This window comes from Arvicanthis niloticus, chromosome 1 (assembly GCF_011762505.2).
Source record: "Arvicanthis niloticus isolate mArvNil1 chromosome 1, mArvNil1.pat.X, whole genome shotgun sequence".
Lineage (NCBI taxonomy): Eukaryota > Metazoa > Chordata > Mammalia > Rodentia > Muridae > Arvicanthis > Arvicanthis niloticus.
The window spans coordinates 58,832,924-58,852,332 of NC_047658.1; positions in this window are offsets into that span (position 1 = coordinate 58,832,924).

Below are 19,409 nucleotides of genomic sequence, written 5' to 3' on the forward strand. Positions count from 1 at the left end.
TGGATATTGAGGTAGATCTATTTTCTTCTTTCTGAGGAACTGCCATAGTGGTTTCTATAAGGGTTACACAAGTTTACACAGCAATGTTGGAGAATTCCCCTTGTTCCACATCCTTGTCAGCACAAGCTGTCACTTGTATTTTTAATCTTAGCCATTCAGACATGTGTAATATGTAATCTCAAAGTAGTTTTGGTTTGCATTTACATGATCTCTAAGAAGAGCTAAGAATTTTTTTTTCTGAAGGAAAAGACTAAATCCCAGCCTAGGATTTGGTCGGAAATTTATTCATGTTGATTTGTACTAACTACTATTCACTGAAGGATTCAAACCTCTTCTAAGCATAGTTAAGACGCCACCTGATTTATTCCTTAGTAAGACAGAATTTCTGCTTTCAGAAGGCAACATCTCAAGGTGTCTTCATTAGGTAGAGATAGAGGGAACTCTGATATCTCTTCCTCTACACACAAAAACAACTCACTCCTTAAGACATATTAATCAAGTACTTCCTTAATGACACTGTCACTTCTGGCCTAGATGAGAGGAATAAACTTATTCAAAACCAAAAGCACAGTTATCATAGATCATTGTCTAAATGGAATAAAAGTTTATCTATGTTCTTACCAGGTTTTTCCTGTTGCTTTATAAATTACTGAAAGACAGTTGTTAAAAATTCCCTATAAAAGAAATGTAGCTCTCTGATTTTGGAGGTTTCGATTTACATTCCTTAAGGCTATTTTATAAAGTTCATAGACCTTACATTTGTGGTTTTTTTCTTATGAATTGTTTACCACCATTGCACAGTTTTTCTTTCTTTTAAGTTAATAATCTTTCTTTTAAGTTTAGATATTATAAAAGTATACCAGCCTTCTTCTTATTTCATTCACTTTCTATCTTTTTATTCTATACACTAATTTTAATCTTCTTTTTTATATTTTAAGTATGTCTGAATGATTTTTCTCTACATTTTATCCTAAAAGTTTAGTCTTTTGTGTTAATTAAAATATGAAACAATGATTTTTAATGTAACTGTTAATATTAGTGGATTTATCCCTATAATGTTCTTATTTGTTTGGTCTGCCCTGTTATTCCTATACTTTGTTCTTAATTTTTAATGCCAAATATTAAAATTAATATTTCATTTAACTTTTACTTGGCTTTTGGCATAATGAGATATGAAGAGGTGTTGTACCACATGTATATCAGATTTCTTATCGATGCAGAAAATATCAATTAGTGAAACATAATTTTATCATTAAGCCACCTGAAAACATTTTATATTACCTTTAGTTAAGAAGGGAATTTTCACTTGATACACACTTACATAACTAGAGTTTTATTCATTGAACCATCTCCTTAACAAGACTTTTATGTTAAAACTTAGTGTATTGAGTATTTGTACCAAAGAGTACACTTTACAAGGAAAAAAAGTTACATTTGAAGAACATTATAATATAGTTTTCCTTTTATATAATTTTAGACCTTTGGCATAGACCACTAATCTGAAATTTTATTTTATCTTTACAGCAAGATTTTTTTGGATTACAAACTATTGTTTTTGTATTGTAGAGTGAAAAATTATAAAGACCATTTTATGAAATATGTAGACTTTTTCTTTGCCCTTAGACCTGGGCAGAAAAATGCAAGTTCCAGAAAGCAGAACTGAATGTAAGATTTTCACTACCCCAGGACACATTCCAGGTGAAGGATATTGCCCCTGAATCAGAGGACACTTGCTGGATTACATACCTCAAGCCTCAGACAGCAGGCCCACTTGTGGGTGTGGGGGGTGGGGCCCGAAGCAGGAAGACACATTCCTGACCATAAAAAATACAAGCCATCTAGGTGGGGCTGTGACTGGAGGAAGTGAGAAATATTTTGTAATGACGGTATAGGGGACAGTGACATGGTAAGACTACATTTTTGAGAAGAATGAGTGTGTAGAGTGATTTTCACATGACTCTAATCATTTAGGGTGAGTACCTCTGAAATGTACCACTATTTTTATGTTTTGTATCCTTGACAACCCCCCCCACCCTGGTTTGTGGTTTTTCCCTTTAAAACCCTGCTTGGACTGGCTGTAGTTGTCGAACTCCACTCCTGCACAAGTGTGTAGTGAGACCGCTGGCTGCCAGGTTTCTTCCTTAATAAACCTCTGCTGATTGCATCCAGGTATGGTTTCTTGTGATCTTTGGGTGGTTGTGATTTCCTGAGACTTGAGGAAGGGTCTCCCGAGTATGGGGGTCTTCAGTATAAACCTTACAACAACAATTTTGTAATGTAGTTTAGGTATTATTATTCATTTCAATTTGAGTACACTTGTGTTCCAATGAATTTAGGGGACACATATCAAATGATCTTAGCAATGTAGCTGAGATTTCAATATAGATCTTTAAATACTTATTTATCCAAAAATAATTATGGATTTAAAAAGATTTTTTTTCTTTTCATAAATTACTGATGGATATGTTGGTCAATTCATTTTCTAGTTTCACCTTGCAAACACTTTCCTGACTGTGGGAGGTAGCAAGGACTAATTGAACATTTATCTTCAAGGTAATTGATAACTTGCATGGAACACATAGGCACATAGTTTCATATTCTATGAGTACAAATAATGGAACTCAGGTAATATCTCTCCTACAAATTATATACTTCAGGAAAGGAAAACTGAAGAAAAACAGACCTAATGTAATTGTACTCAAAGAATAGCAGAGAAGTTACATAACGAGAAAAGGAGAAAATTGTGGCCATTTGGAGTATTACCAGAGAGAAGTATGCACATATAGAAGTTAGAACCTGTAAACAAACCTGTGAACATCAGCATGTGCTTTGAAGAGTAGAGCTTGTCTCTTATGTCTGATTTGAAGACCTGTGTTCAATTCCCAGCACTGAACACCTCAAAAGGAAACAAAACAAAATAAAACAAACCTCTTCTGTGCATTCATAGAGATTCTCAGTAGTTTGAGGGACTTGTAGCAGAAGCCCGAGTATCTGAGTTTGAGTCCTAGCTCTAAGCAAAGAAAGGAGAGAATTGTCTACATAAAGCTCTCATCTAACCTCCAAACATACCATGTTCACATGTATACATACAATAATGCTACTGCTGCTGCTGATAAATAGTTTTGCTTTAAATGTTTTTTATTTTTGAAATTAGGATAAAATTTCATCATTCTCCCCTCCTTTTCTTGCCTCCAACCCCTCCTTCACATGCACCATGTTCCCTTGCTCTGTCACAAATTCATGGCTTCTTTTTCTGTAATTGTTATACAATCTGAGCAGGTTGTATTCATGAATTTTGAAATAAATATATTATTAAAATACTTTAAAATACTTGTGCTTTGTGCTGCCCACATCTATGTGGGTCTAATAAGTTCTTTGAAGAAATAATCTGGGATATTATAAAGTAACATATATTGAGATCTCATGGTAGGGAACTAAATTAAAATAGCACCTAACTAGAGCCTCTACTTTGCTTATTTCAGTCAACACTCTCCCCTACAGCTTGTTTCCATGGTTACAAAGCCTAACCTGGCTAAGTTCTCACTTCCTATTGAGACAAATCATAGACCTTCCATAAAAAAAAGTCTTTGAAATGGCAGAGGATTATTTGGGGGAGGGGGATAGATCTATTTTGGCTACTAATAATTTTTGTGCTATGATGTATGCAAAGACATTTCAACAGGATAATTTTGAAGTAGATGTAACATTCAAAAGTAACATTTTAAATGTACCATTTTTATTCAGGGACTAATAGTACACTGTGAATTCTATAGCTCACTATAGCTTGAGTGTTGAGACACTTAAGTGTTAATGTCCCAGAGTTGTTCTCTAGCAGTTCAATGATAATCAAGGGTCGTCTTCATTTACAGAAGAGACACCTTCGGGCCTTAGAATGTAAACAGACAGTATATACCCTTGAGTCTGTAGCATAATATCTATACACAAGTATTTCAATTATCTTCTAACCCCTACCCCATACTTGGCACATATACTCTGAAATTGTATTTTTCATATCTTTTCATTTACTTTGCTCTAACATAGCTTAATAATTCTCCATTGTCTCTTCTGCAGGAAATCCTTGACTTTTATTGGGCTTTGAGTTTCTATGTATTCTTCCCCTACCACATAATTTTCTTAAATAAGTTGTTGAAATACTGTTTGGTTTTCGTGTATCATCCTGACATTTTCTTCTTTATCAGCCACAGTACTTCTTCAATTCCCTTTAACAGAACAGAAAAAAAAATTGCCAGACTATACCAAGATAATTGCATCTTTCAATTTCTAGGTCCTGAGTTCTTCCTTGTGAAAAAATGTTTCAAACAAAACAAAAAAAGGAGGACAAAGGAAATAAGACAAAGTTGGTGTACAGCCAAGTAGATCTCAGAGAACAGAGAATTGTTCACAGAATTTGTTCTACAAATGTCCCCTAATATGAATCAAGTACAAGCTCTCTACACTTTTAATGGATTGCCTATACTCATTATTTCTTCTTGAATATTATTGGCTGGACATGTCCCCACATCCATCAGTACCATCCTTGTACCTTCTAAAGTGGTTCATTTTCTTCATAAAAATACATCAAATTTTGTTCATGCCCATTCAAGTGGCACACTATAATGCGCATAGTATATCAGAAAGAAAAGATCATTTCTAGTCTCCAAGAGAATTAGCCTTCAAGCAACATCCAAACTTAAAAGCATCATTAGGAAAATGTATACAAAACAAGGGAGGTTACAAATCATCATCTCTCAGAATCCAAAGGATTCCAGGAAACAGAATTTAGAAAACTGTTTAACAACAGCCTTTCCCCTTAGAAGGTCACATTTGAGTTAAAGAACAGATAGACAAGAAAGTTGGGGATTTAAGTATCAACAATTGGCACAATGATGCAGAAAGGAAAGCACTTTGGAATCATTCATCTGGTTAAAACCCATCCATGATAATTTTGGGCTATGATATAATATTACAAAATTTATTTTTCTCACATATAAAATCTAAGTAATAAAATTGAGACAAAATATAGTCCTTTGTTTTTAGATGAGTTTGCTTTGCATGCACAATGTCTGTGTTCAATCTCTAACACAACATAAACCTAGCACAACAACTCAGCCTGTAATCCTAAACTACAGAGTGGAGGCCATAAGGATCAGGAGTTAAAGGTTATCTTTGGCTACATAGCAAACTTGTGGCTATCCTGGGTTACATGAGAGTTGGTCTCAATCAAACAGCTTAGACCTTTGAGGGGTAATAGTAATTAAATATGAAGTATGATGACTTTAATGAAATAATGATACTTTCTTTTTTTGAATGGTTACTTTACATAACAGATGCCTTTACTATTACTTAATATCAATTCATTCATTATTTATACACTAGCAAGATATTATTACCATTTTACAGATTATGATCTTGGGTTGCCATCCCACAGTCAAAAATTGTGACCCAGAATTGTTCCTGTCTGAAAGAACTGCAGGAACAGAAATGGAGAACACCCTGAGGAAAAGGAGGCCCAATGACAATCCAAATGGAAATCCAGCTCAGGCAGGAGGTCCCAAGGCCTAACACTATTATTGATGCTATGATGTGCTTACAAACAGGGGCCTATCATGACTGTCCTCTGAAACACCCAACAAGGAGCTGATAGAGTCAGATGCAGATATTTACATCAAACCAATGGGCAGAAGCTGATGAACCCTGTGGTTGAACTAGGGTAAAGCTGGAAGAAGCCGAGGAGAAGGGCAACTCCATAGGAAGACAAGCAGTCTCAACTAACCTGGACCTCTGATGTTTCTCAGACACTGAGACAGCAACCAGGCAGCATACACCAGCTGACATGAGGCTCCTAACACATATACAACAGAGGATTGCCAGGTCTGGACTCAGTCAGAAAAGATGCACCTAACCATTGAAAAACTTGGGGCCCCAGAGATTGGAGAATTCTTGTGGGGTGGGGTTAAGATGAAGAAATTCTCTTTAGATGGGAGGGTGGCAGGAGGAGGTGTGGAATATGGTACACTCAGAGGGTGGACCAGAACAGGGATAAAGTCTGGACTCTAAAAAAAAAAAGTTCAAAGAATAAAAATAATAAATGAAATAATTGAAATAAAAAAGAAATAAACATGGGAACCACATATTTGGCAATGACATCAGCATAATAATGGAATGTATTATTAAATTAGAAAGAAAAAATTTAAAAAGTCTAAAGCAATAAAAATGTAGAATTTTTTTTGATCTCATCTAATTTCAATATCGTGCCTAATACCCATGAGAAGATATTTAGTAACTACTTTCTATTGCTGTTCCCCAATAAACAAAAGATGTAACTTATATAGGAAGCAAAAGAAATAAATATAGTAGACAAATTTACAAGTCATAATCCATAAACTTTAACTCCTCTTTAAAGATATGCACCTTTACAAGTGTAAGTCTGATTTCCACAAGCCTGGGAGACAGCCATACAAACCATTCTTATTATATTTTTCATTGCTTTGGATATCATGGCCATTTCAGCACATGCAAACTTTAAATACTTGCAAGGTTCAGTAGCAAGAGATAGGAACTTGATTATATTAATGGGTAAGAACATTGTTTAATACTATGTAATGTGGTGTTATCATTAAATGTTACAAATGTTTTCCCCCAGATGTTGATCTATTGATTCCATGTGTGTACCACTTGCAGCCCTTGGTGAGCATGTTAACAGTCTTTCTATTAGATTTTCTAAAACGTCTTCCAGATGGTCCCTCAGTAGGGTTCCAACCTTGACCTTCAGAGATACAGAGTCCAAATTGATCACAATTTAGGCTTTCCTCCTCTGTGCTGTTTTCTTGCTTTGATATTCAAGAGTTAAGCTGTCTTCTTATGCCTAAATTTTATCAAGTAATAAAGTATTTATTTATTTTTCTTTGGATCACATCCCAAGAAAATCCAGCAAACCACATAACAATTATGATACATTTTTACTTGCAATTCTAATGTCATTTAGTTAATTTTGATATTACCTCTATCATTTCTCATTCTTCTTTTGTATGTCTCCTTTTCTCTTTCTCTTTATTTTTTCTACTCAGTAAAAAAAATCATCTTTATTCTAAACAAAGTCTTCTAGGAGCTTAAGAATTTGCAAAGTATTTTTCTATTGTTTGAATCTTGTTTCCTGAACTGTGTGTCACATAAACTTGCTGATCCCTAGAATGAAACATACCATGATTTTGTGTCCTGTTTTATTTTGCTTTTATTCTATATTATATACATCACCATAATCAGCTTGACAGACAACAATCGAAGATCAGGACAGGGTGAAAAAAATTTCTTACTGGCTAAATGAAGGTTTATTCTCATGTACTGCACACTGATTTATCTAGCATGTGGCACAATCTCAATTGCCAGAAACCACGAAGGAGAAGCTAAATACTAGCAGGTGATCTTCCTGAGATGGTTCCGCCATGTATTAAAATTTATGATAGATTTACTTCTTCAGACAAGGCCCAGGAAATTTAATTTTAAGAAAGATTACTGCTATTAATAAGCTTTTTCTGTTATTATAAAATATATATAATAATCACTATTAGCCTACACTTAGCAAATTCTGCAGAACAAAGATGTACTGTCATGTAGTGATACTATATAGACAAATAGATGACTTCTTAATTCTTAATGATGGTCCTGTAAGAATTTGTAAAATGATATTAGTAATTATTAAGCTCTTTTATAATAGAACTGATATTAAGACTTCTCTGATAATCAAAACTGCAGTAAGAACCTTCAACTGTCACCAGTTAATTGCTTCTGAGATAACAAGCAGGCATCTACAATTTTGAGCACATTCCAAGAGGTTATACAACAATTAACCAAATGTCATAAAAAAGACCCTCATGATTTATTATAGGTGCAAGAATAGAGGATAAAATATTGACTGTGTTTATCTGTACAGCCATCACTAATGACTTAGTCACAAAAGTCATGGTTTTTAACTCTCCATGAACCTGTAGAGCTGGTGACAGATAATGAATGTTTACCCAGATAGTCTTCATTCTCTGTTGTAAATTTCTTTTCAATTTTTGTTGTAAAAATCTTATTCAATTTATGATTTGAATTTATGTATAAACTTGTGTTGAACTTTCACCATGTGATTATATATTCTGAAAGATGTATAAGTGCTGAGGACAAAGAAAGAGGAGGAAACATTTTAGACAGAACTCGAGAAGAACCTAGAAGTAAAAGTATAGCATTGGGAGTAATTATATTGAGAGTAAGAGCATTACTGTGACTTCAGAGGAGGAGGAGGGGGGAGAAGAAGGGAGATGGGGAGGAGGAGGGAGAGGAAGAGGAGGAGGGAGAGGGGAGGGGAAAGAGAAGGAGGAAGAGGAGGAGGAGGAGGGAGAGGAAGAGGAGGAGGGAGAGGAGGAGGAGATGGAAGTGCAAGATTAGAAGAAGAGAGCAGAGGGAACTTTTAGAGAGAATGTTTTGGGAGAAGAACTTTTGTAGAAAGTGTTTGGAAAACTGAAGAACAAATTGAAAACAGATCTACCAAAAGACCCAGAAATACCACTTTCAGGAATATACCCCCCAAATGCCCCACCATGTCATAGGAGCACATGCTCCACTATGTTCATAACAGCCTTATTTGTGATATCCAGAAGCTGGAAACAACCCAGATGTCTTACAATGAAAGAATGATAACAGAAAATGTGGATCATTTACACAATGGAATGCTATCCAGCTATTAAGAACAAGGACTTCATGAGTTTTGCAGACAAATAAATGGAACTAGAAAATATCACCCTGAGTGAGGTAATTCAGACCCAAAGGACATTTATGGTATGTAAGTAGATATTAGCCAAAAAAGTACAGAATTTCCAGGATACAATCCACAGAACTCAAGAAGGTGAGCAACTTGAAGAGCCAGAGTGAGGATGCCTCAATCCCACTTGAAAAGAAGAAATCAATCACAGGGGGCAAAGAGAGGGAGGGACATGGGTAGGAGAGGGGGCAGGGTGGTGAACAGGGGAACATGATCAAGTATTGGCAGGGTGGAGTGGACAGGAATGAAGTCCTGGGGGCCAGCAGAATGAATGGAAATAAGCAACCTTAAGAGGTGAGAGGTGGGGGAATCCTCTAGAATGTACCATAGAGCTGGGAGGTGAGAGACTTTTAGGACTCAAAGGAAGGGACCTTAGATAAAATGCCCAACAGTATGGAGAGGGAATTGTAGAGTCAACCTCCAATAGAAAGACAGGGCATCAAGTGAAGGAATAAGGCTGCCATACCACAGTCAAAAACTGACCAAGAATTGTTCTTGTCTAGAAGAATTGCAGGGACAAAAATGGAGAAGAACCTGAGGGAAAGGGAGGTTCAGTGACCAGCCCAATTTGGATCCATCTTGAGGGGAAGCTCCAAGGCCTGACACTGTTACTGATGCTATGGTGTGCTTACAGACAGGAGCCTAGCATGGCTACCCTCTGAGAGGCCCAACAAACAGCTGATTGAGGCAGATGCAGATACTTACACCCAACCAATGGACTGATGTCAGGTACTCCTGTGATTGAATTAGGGAAAGGTGGGAAAAAGTTTGGAGGGAAACCCCATAGGAAGACCAGCAGTCTCAACTAACCTGCACCCCTCAGATCTCTCAGACACGGAACCACCAACCAGGCAGCCTACACTAGCTGGTCTGAACCCCTAGACACATATACAGCAGAGGACTGCCTAGACTGGCCTCAGTGAGAAAAGAGGAACCTAACCATAGGGAGACTTGAAACCCCAGAGAGTGGGGAGGCCTGGCAGGATGGGTTGGGGTAGAGTAGTGTGGGGAGGTTGGGACATCCTCTTGGAGACAGGGGAGGAGGAGTGGGATGGAGAATTATCAGAGGGCATATCAGAAGGGAGATAACAACTGGATGTAAAAAACAGATTTAAAAATTAAATTAAAAGGAAAAAAGAAAAAGAAAGAAAGGCTAAAGACACTTTTTTCAAAATGTCCCTTTTTCTTCAGTGATTTCAAATGGCAGGCTGGGAGTTAGAGCCCTGCAGTTCCTGGAGATAGAACCAAGGCTACTTAATTTCCTGCTGTTTTATGAGGAGGTTAAACTGTTTCTTTCCTTATTGAAACCCAGAAAGCATGTCAACTACTAGGTAAAAGTTTTATTATACAGCAACCCTTAATATTTGGTATGACCAAGTCTTACTCCCAACAACACTCTTCCCCCTCTGCTACCTCAAGAGGAACCAAGATAAAAGATGAATAGCTAGGGCTTGCCCTCTGGCACTCAGTTATCAGTAAATTAACACAATGGATTTCACAGGATAAATTTGATCCAATTAATGTTTAAATCATATAAATTGACTGTCATCTACTTCCTTGGTTTTTTAATATGTCATATTCAGTGTTTGCCAGATATGTACCTCAACTACATAAAAATCCTAATTAACGATAAGGTTAACATTTAAAATTTAATACATACACTGTTCTATTTAATGAGCTAATAAAATATTTAAACCCAAACCTAAGTTAGTCTAAAGTTATGCTGAGTTTTAAACTTTTAACGTGGTGGTTATTGTTATTTTTATTATTATTCTTACTTGAACACTGACAACAGAGAAGTCAGCAGTCCACCCTGAGAGTTCAACCAAATGCAGCTTATGGTTATGAATTTCTGTAAATCTTAAAACCACGCATCAAAGGCTACACATCAATAGATTTAACATCTGCCCAAAATGTGACATGTTGCAACATCTCTGGTAATTTGTTTAATTAAAAAGGTGCTTATTTTGCACATTTAATTGCAAAAGATTGTATTACATTGTGGGATGTTCCTAGTCACATGTGAAAGGACAAAATTCTAATAAATAAATTTAAAAGTAAAAGGTATAGAAAATATGAGGAATTAATTTTCTTTTGTTATTGGATATTTTCCTTATTTACCTTTCAAATGTTATCTTCTTTCTTTATTCCCCCCAAACCCTCCTATCCCATCCTCCCTACCCCTGCTTCTATGAGGGGGTTCCCCATCTACCCACCCACCCACCCACTCCTGCCTCCTTGCCCTGGTATTCCCTTACACTGACTGGAACATCGAGCCTTCACAGGACCAAGGGCTTCTTCTCCCATTGATGCCTGACAAGGCCATCCTCTGCTACATATGCAACTGGATCCATGGGTCACTCCATGTGTACTCTTTGGTTGGTGGTTAAGTCCCTGGGAACTCTGAGAGGTCTGGTTGATTGATATTGCTGTTCTTCCTGTGGGTTGTAAACCCTTTCAGCTCCTTCAGCCCTTTCTCTAACTCTTCCATTGGGGCTCCCTTGCTCAGTCCAATGGTTGGCTGCAAGTATCCACCTTTGTATTTGTCAGGCTCTGGCAGAGGCTCTCAGGAGACAGCTATATCAGGCTCCTGTCAGCGTCCACAGGCATTCACAATAGTGTCTGGGTTTGGTAACTGTATATGGGATGGATCTCCAGGTGGGGCAGTCTCTGGATGGTCTTTTTTTCAGTCTCTGCGCCACACTTTGTCTCCATATTTGCTCTTCTAAGAGGTAAATGTTTGAAAACCATTCACAAAGCCATGGACTGAAGTAAAAGTTATTTCAATCTTAAACCTGTCTAATGTACATTGAATATTACCACACTTTCCTCTGCAACATATCATAATTATTAGGAATATGAGCTTACATTAGCATCTCAGCTATACCTCTCAAGTGGGGAAACTCAAACAAACTCCATTTAAAGTTGAATGAATATACCTGTGCATCACACTAGTGATTGAGATCGAGTAAATTGCAACATGTATGAGCATTACACTGTTGGCAAATACAAGGCACTCAATAAATGTTGGATATTTTTCAAGTTGCCACAGGTGACCTCAAAAATCTATATTAGGATGTCATATTTTATTTGAATTAAAACAGAGAATATAATGTGACAAATGCACACCATGAAACTCAGATAAACCCACATGACTGGCTATTTGTTTATTTCTGGAGAGGTTTGTTTAAGCTGTTATGCTTTTCCTTTGTAGGGACACTATGAAAGACCACCAAAGTCTCTGAGGATAACTCTCTTCTTATATATTTTTGTTTCAAAAAAGCAGATCTCACAAAGATCTATCAATCAATATCAACCAGAGAACGAGAGTCCAAGGGTTTGAATTCATCAAAAGAGAATAATTTCTGTTAAAAAGTAGTTACTGGTTTCTAAGAGTGTCTGCAACATAAAAATAAATGTAAGTATCTCTTTGTATTTTAGTTCACCTTGAAATACTGAACATATACCACGATGTATCAAACAGCACTCATACATGAAATATTCACCAAAGATTGATTGGGAATTAAAATTCAAACTCTGACTGATCAAGAGTAGCTCTTCTGGAGATGATATCTTTATTATAATCATTAATAAGGAGGAGTGGGACAGAGAGACAGAGATAGACAGAGACAGAGAGAGTGGCAGAGACAACAAAAAATTACCTTACAACAAAGAGATGACAACCCAACTAGATACACTCTGCTAGAAAATAAAAACTTAGGAATGGATTGTCACTTTAGGAGTTGTTGGTCAGTGGAGACACATAGATCCTTAAATATTATAGACTATTGCCAATGTTCATGGCTACCTTCCAAAACTTGGCATTAAAACTCAGTTGCTGAAGACACCACATACTGGACTTTGAACATGAAAAAAATGTTCAACGCCTGGAAGCATCATCCCTACTGGCTATCTTTCACAGTGCTATAAAGTTCTATGCAGGTTACCAAGGAGAAAGTAGTTATTAGTTTTACCCAACTGTGAACCCTAAGAAGTATGACTGGTCTGACTAAATATGGCTTTGTGCAAAGTTGTGTATGTTATGAAAATGGCCAAAATTTCTTTTTAAATTTAGAATCAAGACAATGGGAAAACCTCACTAAAATAAAGTAAGAATAATCATGACTATCACTTATTTATTGCTGAATATAATCTCTTGGCTATTACAAGAATTTTTATATAAAGCTTAACTATCATCTTATACAATAGCACCATTAAAAAGTTCTACTACCTTTCCGTTTTACAGATGAGGAGGGTGAGGTAAATTATTAATTAATTGAAATAATGGCATACATACTAAGTCAGACACTGAACTATTATATCTGAATCAAAAACATTGGTTAAAAGAGAAATTCTCAAGACTAATAAGAAAGAGCAATTGATTTTAGATAGAATGAATCCCAAAGATAACATAAAAGAAAGAAGAAAATTAAATCCAAATGTTTGTGTGGTCAGAGGTAAGAAAATTATGTGACAGCCATAGAGACCAGCCAGTCAAGAACTTAGTAAGCCAGGAAAAGCATTCCTATGCTCTATTCCAAGGGCTATGGTAAGTCAGTAAACACCTTACTGCTCCATAGAACCAACCTACAGTGTAGAATCAATGCTCTGTCTAGTGAATAAGGAAGAGCAAGGGACTCTGGGATCAAGAAAGCCATTCTACGATGCTGACTTTATGAAGAGATGATAGTATATTATCCTAGGAGACTTAGTATGACAAAGACAGTTATTTTAGATATTTGAGTCAGCTTCAGTTGGGGACTAATTAAATAGGAAAATTGAATTATAAAGTAATAAAATATAACACACAGGTTCCTGGACCAAAGAGTCAGCTTGATATAACTTTAATTTACAGAAAAGGAAAACCAAAAACCACTAGGTATAAAGAGAAATATTTTGTTATCTAACCATAGAATGTTCAGTGCAAGATTACAAGTTGTTTTTAAATGGATTTTTCCAGAAATAGAATATTCTGAAGGATCCAAATCCTTCGTTGGGTGTCAGCATGCAGAAACTGCACATTGGTATTTTTTTTTGTAAATAGACTATGTTATTACAGGAATCAAGCTCTACATCACCATGGCTATAGAGTGTGTGTGTTAAGACATGTTGAAGAAGAACCCAGACTTGTAGCAGTGTTTGTGTACTGAACCTGATCCCAATGCTGACAAGAACATATATCCTGAGTGCTAATGAGCAACCATCAGACCTGGTAACAATTTCTTTCTAAGCTCATTTAAAGTCTGTATTACTTTGCTAGGGCTGCTGTAACAAATAAAGCAATACAGGCAGTAGGTAGTATAAACAAGAGAAATGTCCTTTATTGAAGCTCTAGACATGAACGGTATATGATAATGATATCAATTGAGTTGACTGGCTCTTTTAAGGGCTGTGAGGAATGTATTACTTTGAGATCTGTTTGTGTCTTCTAGGTTGTGTCCCTCTACTCATACCTATAACTACTTTTTCCTTTCTTATAGAGAATGGATTCGATTAAGTCCTATACTAATGTCATCTTTTTCATTCAATAATACTGCAAAGACCTTATCTCCAAAAGATATTGGAGATTAAAGATATTAAGCATTTCTTTGAAGTGGAAAGTTTAGGAGAGAATCAAGTCTTTCATCAGCAATATCCTTGAAAACTATACCAAGCCACAACTTAGTGTAAAGGAATTTTATTAAGAAAGATTAGGCATAGGACCTCATTAAAATTTTTCTGAGATGGATGTTACAATATCCAGGGTTCAGACCTATGGTGATCTCCAGCAGCCCAGGATTCAATGGCTTTGGTAATGACAGTGTGGTCTACATGACCAATCTCTAATTAGTACCAAGTGTCTGCTTATACAGTTATTTTTCCATTTTGTCCCTGCTTCTTTTCCTCCCTTGATTCTGGCCATTTTTGTGGTGCACCATGGTACTCTAGAAGCTCCAGAATTACACTAGAACTTCACAGGCACACATGCATTTGTTTCTCTAAATCAATTAAATGATGTGATCAATGTCAAGTTTCTGTCATGCCAATGATGTGATGTGTCAAGTTTCTAAACCAGAAACCTGACTACTAAAGTACATACAGATTGTATGCTTGAATTGAGGTTTCCTATATCTCATAATATTATAAAAAGGAAAGACATTGAAGAAGATGGACAAACACTTTGATATTGGTTTTGCTATTTCTGAACACATAACCAAGGTTCTGAAAATTAGCTTTTTCTTAAATGCATTAAAATGATGATATCAAATATCAGACATTTCATGGAGATGTAACAAATTCTAGACACTACTCAATTTGTTAAATATTAGTTAAGCACATGAACTATGGATATGGCCTATAAGTTCTTCAATATATTTCTCAACACCTTGGGCAAGATATTTTTCCACTTGTAAAATGCAAGTAGCAGGTTTTTTTTAAAATAGAATTCTGGTGGAAATTCTGTAATTTATCACACTGAAGTCTTTAGAAGTCTCAGCAATATAACCTGCTAAACATGAGATGAACAAGGATAATAGTAAGCTTGCCAAAGTAGGAAATGTAAAGTCTACAAGGCATCAATACTGCACAAAAAATCTTCAAACAGCTAAGGATTTCTCAAAGTGGGAGAACCAGTCCTCTCCAGGCAACACCATACCAATTGGCTGCCTAAAACTAAATAGTTAGCCCTTAGCACATACATGTGAATGGCATTGTTCAGAATGAACAGTATGTGTTTAGAAATATATGTGAATATGTACACACACACAAATACGAACACCTACATACACATGCACACACACACACACACACACACACACACACACACACACACACACACATGCAGCAACTATTATAAATGAGGCCAGAAATTTAAAATAAAAAAGAAGGATGTACATAAATTTTTTGGGTAGAAAAAAGGAGGAGATAAATGAAGTAATTATATTTTAATCTCAAAAAGAAAAATTTAAAAGTTTAGAACAATGTTCAGAAGAAGCTAATACTATCCTTAGTATTGTCTGTTTTAATTATAAAGACATGCTATGGAACTAGTTTTCTAGTAAGTGGTCAATGAGAAAAATTTTCAAGGTTAATATTATAAGAAAAAAAATAAAACATCTAAAAGTTGTTCTTGAAGAGGAGACAGGAAATAGAAGAGGAGGAATCCCTAGCAAGGATTTTCAGACAGGCAAAGCACTGGGCTAAGGGGCTGTAGGTGGATGATTGCAATTGCAGCCTTGTGAAATGAGATAGAGTAAGCCAAATCATAGCTGAAACTCTTGTAATCTGAATCATAGAACCTACAGAGTTGGTGGTGTTAGTGACATATTTGAGTAACAAAGGTAAAACAACAACAAAAACAAAATAAAACAAAACAAACAAGCAATGAACAAACAAAAACCTAAGGAGTAGCACCTGACAAGGGTGGGAAGGAAAGACACATTTAAGGAAATAGAAACAAGTGGAACTGAACAGACTTGAAGTTTTCAGTAGGTGGAATAATGGCTCCAGTGGGAACATTGTACATGTCCTGTTCCATGAAGGAGAAGAATATGTCTGTGATGTGACAGAAGAAATCAGAGATCTTAAGTGTGAGATGAATCTGAGACTGTAAGAGATTGTCTTGTTATACCACCACAGGCCAAGCTATAGAACCATATATGCTGTCCAGAACCTTTTAGGGATGAGAAAGGCCAACAATAGATTGCCAGGATAAAAAGGAGGACTGTGCTTTTCTTGTTTGTCTTTACTTTTCCCTTTTTCTTTTCTTGATTTTTCTTTCTCTTTATTTATTTTTCTTTTACTTAAAGTGGTTTTCTCTCATAATTAAACCTGATTAAGGTTTCTGTTCATTCTATTCCTCCCAGTCTCTCCCTACCTCCTCTCCCACCTGGATTCATCTCTTTTAGGTCATTAAAAACTAAACAGGCTTTAAAGGGATAGGACTAAAATTATTATAATATAATATATAAAATTATAATATGGTATATATAATTATACCATATTAATATATTGTATAGTATAGTATAATATAATAAAAACCCCAACTCATCAGAATATGACAAAACTAACTAACAGAAGGAAAAGAACCCAAGAAAAGGCAGAAGAAACAGATATAGATATAGAAATACTTTGAACATTCAGTAATCCCATAAAAACCTAAGCTGGAAGCTATAATACATATGCAAAGAACCAGTAGGGTAAAAATAGAAAAAAATGAATATAAATAAAATAAAAATTAAGAAATGTGATAGATTTTTAAAAAGTGGAAAACTCCCTGATGGGTCATTATGAGACAAGGACCCTCCCAAGGTGCCATTGAGTTCATTTTCTGTTGGCCACCTACTGCTGGGCATGCAGTCTACTCTTAAGAGGTCTGAGTCCTCAATGAGATTCCCTTGGGAAAAAAACTCATTTTTTGCTAGCAAGTGGTTATCAAGTAGGGATAGTTTAGGGTGAGAAATGAGAACATGTGTCTACTTCTTTCAGTTCTGGGTTCCTGTCAGATACAGACCTGTTGAGGCCCTATGCATAATGCATCAGTCTCTGTGAATTCACAGGAGTGATTTAGATGGGCTTGTTTCCTTGGTGTCTTCCATCCTCTCTAAATCTAACATGCTTTCCTCCTCTTCCAAAGGAGTACCAAATACATGAGGAAGGGGATTTGATGGAGACATCTCATTTAGATCTGAGCATTCCAAGGACTGATTCTCTGTACATTGTCTGCCTGCAGGTCTCTGTATTTATTTCCATCTGCTATTGGAAGAAACTTCTCTCTTGACAGCTAAAGAAAGCACTTATAAATTTATGAGTATAGCAAAATATCATTAGGAGTCATTTTTTATCACTACATTTAAATTTCATTTTGTTTTACCCTAGGTTTCAGAGATAGTTTGTCTTCGGTTCTTGGTTACCCCAGCAGTGTTGGGTATGGTTTCCACCTTGAGGAGTGGACCTTAAGTCAAATCAATTATTGGTTGGTTATTCCCACAAGCTTTGTGCCACCATTGCCCTAGCATATCTTGAACATCATTGTAGATTGCCTTCCTGAACCAAAGAAGCTAGTACATAGGGGTGAAGGTTCTATGTAGACACCAATTACACTTTCCATGTCCACTGAGTTGTATAGGTCTTATCTCCAGAAATCAAGCCTCCCCACCAGTTTGTGGAAAACAACCAATAGTCCAGAAAACAGCCTGAGTTGTTTGGGGGTTTCCATTGGACCCCATTGACCAACAACTCAATTGGAATAAAATCATCCCAGTACTAAAAGCTTCATTTGGTGACAGGTTCAGTCTCTGTCTCCCCTATTATTGGGCAATTTCATTTAGATCACCCTCATATATGCATATATTTTAGGAAGCTTCTACTATATCAGGTTCCAATACTCCCCCCTCAAATTTTAGCTACCACTCCCTTATCCCTCTCTCTCCTCCTCACTGGTCCTCCTATTCCAGTATGCCCATCTATCTATAACTGTTTATTTAGTTTTCCTTTTGTATCTACTTTCCCCTCCCGGTCCTTTACTCCATACCTACCCTCTGTTGTTCTATAGACCAATGACACTGTTATACTTGCAGAAAGGAGCCTAGAATATCTGTCCTCTAAGAAGCCCCACCCAGTAGCTGAAAGAGATGCAGAGACCCACAGCGAAACATTGGGCACAGCTCAGGAGTCTTACAAAAAACTTTGGGGAAGGACTGAGGGCTCCATAGGGGACAAGGACTTCACAGGAAGACCAACAGAGCCAACTAATCTAGATCCTTGGGAGTTCTCACAGGCTGAACCATCAATGAATGAGTATAAATTGGCTGTACCTAGCCGAACACCCACCCACACCCTGAGCATGAACAAATATGTAGCAGATGTACAGCTTAGTCTTCATGTGGGTCCTCCAACAACTTGATCAAGGCCTGTCCCTGAATATGTTGCCTGCCTGTGGGCCTGTGGACCTGTGGACCTGTGGACCTGTAGATCCTTTTCTTCTCAGTGGGCTGCCTTGTCTTGCATTGGTCAGATAGGATATGCCAGGGCCTGCAGTGACTTGAGGTGCCAGGGTGTGTTGTTACTCATGGGATGCCTCCCTTTCTCAGGAGAGAAAAGGAGGAGAGAGTAGGAAAGGGGCTGTGCAATGTGGGGGCTGGGAGGAGAGGGGAGTTTGTGATCAGGATGTAAAATGTATAGATAAATTAATGGAGAAAAATAAACCCTGCCTTATTTGTGTTTAATATTGCATATTTGTACAGATTCTGATAACATGCTAAACTCTTATTAGGTATTTTATAAGTACATTTAATAAAAGTATTGAAAAATAAGAGATATTAAGTGGCTAATCAAGCAGGTGAAAGTATGGGAATTTGTTGAACATTCAGTTTGAAGGAACCAACAAATAATTTGAGTAGTGAAAACTCATAACATGAACTCTTCCATTGTAGACAGGACAAATAACATAAGGAATAGAAAAATAATAATCACTAGAAAGTTTTTATGACAAAATATTAAATTAATACACACTGTTAATATAAATGAAATACATGAGTAGACAAAAGTGCACTATCAGCTGTGCCCATTACTATCTGTGCTGCTTAGCAGAATTTCTTAGGAAAAAATTTTTCACTGGGCTTCCTTAAAG